Below are 6282 nucleotides of genomic sequence, written 5' to 3'. Positions count from 1 at the left end.
GGCTTCTCCGGTTTCTGTTCAGCTGGGAAAGCCATTTGTATTTTATCATCATTATTATAATTATTTAATTCTTCAAGCGGCAGCAGTCTTTGCAGGGGGCACCCACAAGGCAGCAAAGAAACCAACTCAGCAGGAGGGGCCCAGGGGACTCACACCCTTGGAAAGCTTGACCTGCCCGGCCCTGGCCCTGAGCGCCTGCCTCGGAGCGGGGCACACGGTCTGGGGTCACTTGACTCTGGGTCACTTGCTACTTTGTTCTCTTAAAATGCTTCTTTTACAGGGTCTGTGATTCACTTTAAAAGAAAAAAAACAATTCCTATACAGGTGACCCTTGAACAACATGAGGATTAGAGGCCCGGACACCCCATAAAGTCAAAAATCCGTGTATAACTTTTGATTCTCCGAAAACGTAACTACGGTAACGAGTGTGATGGATGCCCAGTTTTTTAAGCTTAAACTAGTGGTCGTATCAGGCAGGAATACATTCCAGAATTCGTTCCAAGGCCTTTGGCCATCGGTGGGCTCAATCAGCCACCAATGTTTTGCTAATTAGCAAACAGTATATCAAAAATATGATCCATTTAGAAATAGTTTCTCACTGGTCCAGTTAAAGGCATCTGAGGTAGAATTTAGCAGAGTGGTCTGAAGCCACTCCCCACGCAAATCCAGTGAGGCCGGGGTAACCTGTACTCTTAGGGAACCCCCTCCCCCAGCGTGACCTCCACGGGGGTCTTGTGTCCAGCCGTGGGGTAACATCTCTGGCGTGGCGCCCAGCAGAGGACACAGTCCCGCCCAGGAGTGCACCTCTCACACGGGGAGAGGGCAAATAACCTGAGGACAGAACGCTGGGACTTCCTTGAGCCCACAGAACTGGTTGTAGGACCGGTTTTGTCCTTGAGGTGGCCCTGCTTTAATAACTATTCATGTGTGTGACAGGATTTGGTCAGAGACTTGCCTTCACTGTCACCTGGGAGAGAGGTTCTGGGGGAGCAAACCCTCGTCCACTTCCAGCCTCTTTTGTGACCACTGTCATTTACCAGAAAGGACCTCAGCCTGGGCGGAACCGAATGCGCTCAGATGATTTTGCAAATAAATAAATAAATAAATAAATAACCCGACGTCGAGTGGTTTCCTGGGCACTTCTCCCTCCCAACCCCCACCATCATGAACAGGAGCTACCAGGGGCCCTGGCCTAAGAGAAATGCCACGGAGATTTCAGAGAGTGTCTGCATGCCTGGACCCTGTGCCCGGGCGGGCACAACAGAACTGGGGCCCCAGTGCCCACGGCCGGGAAGGCAGGAAGTGGGATCATCAGGGCTGAGTCTGCCCTGCTCCCTATTACGTCCTCAGTCCCCTGCAGCTGCTCAGAGCTAAGTGCTGGCGTCGGGGGAAACACCGGCCATGTGTGCAGCATACAGAGGGGGTGCCCGCGACACCTCGGTGCAATCGACCATCTTCCTATGAAAGGTTTCAGGTGGACAACAGAGGCCGATGGGTAAAAATCTTTGCCCACCCAACTAGGTCAGAGCTATTTCAGGGCCGAGCCCTAGATTTCGACATGCACCCGCATCACAGCAGGGTGCCCACTCTGTGCCCAGTGAGTCGTGGTGACTGGAGAAGCGAGCTGACCAGAGAAGCCAGAGGCAGGCTCTGGACACACAGGGCCACCGTGCAGCGCAGCAGAGGCCGGTATTGTGGAAAGGACTCGGCCTCTGGAGCCAGACAGGCCTGGATTTGAACCCCAGGGCAATACAAGCTCATTTACAAAATGAGGAGAATAATGCCAGCGGCGTAGGGTGGGTTGTGAGCGATAAGGAGATATCTCCATTGACCTGCCCCGTGGCGGCGGAGGGCATGGCATGAGCTGTACTGTAACATGCATGGCACACAGCGCTTTGCACACAGTAGGCGCTCAATAAATGTTATGTTTCGAGTGTGGTCTTTCTTCAGGGATGAGTGTGGCTGTGGGCCCACTGAGGAGTAGGCTGGCAAGGGGGAGAGCTCATTTGCAAGGGCCAAAACTAGGGGGAGAGGGCAGAGCCCCTTAGCATGCAATCCTCGTTCCTTATCTGCGGGTTTCCTGGGTCCATTAACCGGGTCCTTCCATGCTGTAGGCGTTTAATAAGTGTTACCTATTGTTAATATTTACAGGCGAAGCACACACAACAGCCACTCGGTAGGTTCAGGTTTCTTGGGGGGCCTCGGGCAAACCCTTTCTGCCTCTGTCTCCCCATTTGTGAAATCTCTCTGCTTCTCTGACTCAACAGAGCCGTGGATCTGGGTTTCCTTGTACCCTCTGGCCTAACCAGCACCAGGCCAAGGGTCGAAGCCAAAGGGAGCAGAGAAAATGCAGGCAAAAGGCCACCAGAGAGAGGCGTTGGGGCTTGGGGCTGGGAGCAGACGGGGGCCGGCTCAGACCCCAGTGGGCCCGCCTGGCACAGCACCTCCCAGTACTGCTGCCTGCTCGGAGGGCCCAGGCCCCACCCTGGTCATGCACATCGGGACATGCCAGGGCCTGGCATCCCAGGGGCCGGAGGGAGCTCCCGCAGGGGACTTCAAAAGTCCGAATGCCTTTCAAAAGGAACTAAAACTTTCTGCTTAACCAAAGCCTCCACAGGAGGAGAACGGCCTGGCCCCTTTCTTTTTAAGTCTCTTTATTTTCCAGCCGCTGGCCTGGTCATTCTCTTTTTCCCTATTATAAACGGTCCCAGCTGCAGCACAGGGAAAAAAAAAAACCATCTCCCGGGCCTGGGCAGGGGCCTGTTGCAGCCACAGCCGCCTGGCCGGCCTCCTGCGGCAGACAAAGGCGGCTCCAGCCTCCGGCACCCACTGGGAGAGGCCCCGGAGCCCCTGCCCTGAGCCAAGGCCACAGCGGGAGCAAAGGGAGGATTCGGGAAGTTTCTGCCAGCACTCCCAGCCTCCTCCCGCCATCCGCCATCCGCCATCCGGCCAGGCCAAGGACTCCTGGAGAGCCTGTTTGTCAAGGACAGAAAATAAAAGATCTGGCCCCCCTATAATAGTGACGGGATCTGGGGATTTAGACTTGCAAGTTCAACCACCTGGCTGGAAAGGTGGGGTAACTGATATCTAGGGGGGAACTTGCCCCAGGTCACATAGCCAGAGCAGACCCTTGAGGCCAAGGCTGCCAATTCCAACGGCAGGTAGCAAAGAAATACCTGGGATCGGAAGTGGGGTTTGGGGTACAAGGAGCCTTAATTCCTGAGGTTGCTGGATGGGGTGGGGCTGTGGTGCAGATGTCTTTTCCTTTTATTTGTAATAGGTAAAGCCTGTAGGCAGACAGCCTGCTTGGTACTTGGTCCCTCCGCCCCGCAGGAAGCTATTTCGTTTCTCGGGGCCTCTCTTTCCTCATCTGTGTAGTGGGGATATGCTGGTAGCTACTTTGTAGCATTATTGTGAAGATTAAATGAGCCAGTATGTAAAGCACTTAGGCTATTGTTCAAAAAAGTTACCTCTTCCTATCTGTAAATATAATGATTTGTTTTCTTCACTCGACAAATATTTATTTGCAACCTCTTGGGTCTATGTTTGTGACAGGCACTGGGCCAGATGCTGGGGATCCAGCTTGGCATGGCAGAAAGGTCCCTGGCCTGCTTCCAGTCAAGGGGGTATGGGGACCAAGGGATGTGGGTTGTCTAGCCCAGCGCCTGACACCCCCATTCCTCAGCTCTCCTGGGAGTCACGTACTCAGCTGGCTGCAGAGCAAAGCTGACCAGGCCATGAGGCCAGAAGACAGGAGAGCCCAAGGGGCACCCAAGGAGAACCCCCCTGCAGAGAGCACCTCTTTGCAAAGCTGCCTTGCAGCTCTGCTTTGTTGACAACTCGTTTAAGTATTTTAATTGTGTTTTTAAGTGGGATTGGGCCCCAGGCCAGCAGTTTGCAAACCTCCCCTGCCTGGTGGGTCTTGTTCATTCTCTGAAGAGCCAGGGTCCCCTCACTGCCCACCCACGGCACACAGGAGGTGGGGTGGTGCACCAACAAGAGGGAACCCCCCACCAGTGTCCCACCCCCGCACCCCCAGAGCTTCCCCACATGGCCGGCTAGCAGTCTGGCTGCCCCAGGTGCCCCTGGCAGAGCTTAGCTCCCCGTACCCAAGACACCCGTGTGGAGCCCTGCCCAGGCTCCTGACAGGGCGGTGGTGATACTGCCCCCTGTGGGACATCAACCCACCTTCAAAAAGCCAACACACCCACAAACCAACGCTCCTCTCCCCTGCCCAGTCAACCCTCAGACTTCCCAGGAAGCTTGCCCCTCAGTCTAAGGAGCTGGGAGGCACAGGACCTCACTCCCCTGGGAGAGGGACATGCTCCCTCCCTTCCACGCCTTTCTCCCCAGTGCCCCACCCTCAAGGCCCAGCCTTATACCCTTTGAGTGCTCTTCCTACTCAGATCTCTTCCATCTATCTAAAGCCATGCCCACGCATTATCTCCATTTTACAGACAACAAAACAGAGGCTCAGGAAAGCTCCTGTCACTGCTCTAAGGTCACACGGTCCTTAAAGGATAGAGCCAGGATCAAAATCAAGGCTTATTTCCCTCCAAAGTTGGAGATTTTTTCCTGTGCAGTCGGTTAATTTCAGTTTCTATACCTTGCCTGAAGCATAGCATGGCTGTGTTGATTTTAAATGGATAGATGTTTAAATACACATAGACAGATAATAAGATAAGGACGGTATCTGGGAACCACAGACAATTGTATCAGGTGGCAGGTTGGCACAGTGGGGTATCCTTCCCCCAGTCTCCATCAAATTCCAAATTCTTTTGTTTTAATTTTTAGTTACAAAAGATTTCAAACGAGCAGAAAATAATACAGCAGATACCCATATGTCCCCAGCACATGTTAGAATTTTACCACATTTTTGGGGGGCTGGCTTGCTTTGATATGGGCAACTGATGTTTTCTCCATCCTACTCCAATGTGGCTTCCGGTCAAACTCCTAGGTCCCCTTGACCCTCTCTTGTGCTGGCTGGAAAATTACTGCTTGGCTATCGCCCATGGGAACACAGGCTATCACCCATGGGAACATAACATTCTAACAATAAGCTTTCTGCTTCTGTACCCCCGCTTGTACAACCTACCTGTGGGTTGACAGTTAGTAAATAGAAGAAAAATAGACTTTTGTGTTCAGACAGAATGAGGAATGGGGTTTAGGGCTTAAAAACCCTGTACCTCTACATTTTGGGGCTGCTTAATTTGGGGTCTGTGTACCCCTGGCAGACCCAGCTGGCTGAATAAAGAGTGTGTTTCCTATAACTCACTGGTTTCTGGTGGTCTGTGTGTCTATCGGGGGCTGGCGGCTACAACACTCCAAGTAGACCTAAGCCCCTCCTATTTAAAAATGCTACTATGGGGTGAAGGGGGAGCCCTGAGTCATCAGCAGGTCTGGACGAGCCTCCAGTGTTTAGGGATTCGAACTTCAGGAAAACGTTCAGGGGTCTTGACTGAAACAGGGGATCTTGAACCGTCTTCAGTCACCATTTGCTCCTGGGGGCGGGCCCTGTGAACAGGCAGTGGGTCTGTTTTCCAAGGGTGTAATCTGAAGTTCAAGAAGTTCCCTGGAGATGGCCTTCTCTTTCTTTCCCTTGGGCCTCCCCGTTCACCTGCCGCCGTCCTTGGAACAGTGGGTGTGGAAAGGAAGGGGTGCCTTTCCACGAGGGGATTGGGAGATCAAAGTTCCTAGCGAGAGGGAAGGGGTCAGGCTGTGCCCAGTCTTGGAGAGGGTGGGGGGTGCGGGGGGCGGGGCGCTGTAGGGCCTCGGGTGGTCTGATACCCTGCTTGCTCCACAGAGACCTCCTTGTGGCTTGTCGGGCCCCTGCAGAGACTGAGCAGACATCCAGCGGGCACGTGGGAGTTAAGAGGGAGTGATCGTGGGTGTGCTTGGAACGCAGGCAGCATTCGGGCAGGCTCACCTTTCCAGGCACGCGGAAGGGCCCACTGCCATGGGGACCATCTACCGGGTCAGGTGAGAGACCCCTGCTCTAGCGCTTAGATGTCTTTCTAAGACATATAAGAAAGTCAACTTGGGATTTTTTTTCTGTTGCGGGCAATTAAAAAAAGTCTAGCTTAACCCAAAAGGACGTGGTTCCAGCATCGGGCATGAGAGGATCTGGGTATCACCAGGGACACAGTCTCTCCATCGCTCTGCCTTGCTCTCCCGCATGGTGGCTTCATTCTCAGACTCCAAGGCTGCCAGCAGCTCCCGCTGCCCTGCCAGTTTCAAGGTCGGTGAGAAAGAGCCAGCCTCTTTTCCAACCTCTTTATGTCG

This window comes from Pteropus vampyrus, unplaced genomic scaffold, assembly GCF_000151845.1.
Source record: "Pteropus vampyrus isolate Shadow unplaced genomic scaffold, Pvam_2.0 Scaffold51, whole genome shotgun sequence".
Lineage (NCBI taxonomy): Eukaryota > Metazoa > Chordata > Mammalia > Chiroptera > Pteropodidae > Pteropus > Pteropus vampyrus.
Note: the sequence above shows the minus strand (reverse complement) of the source record.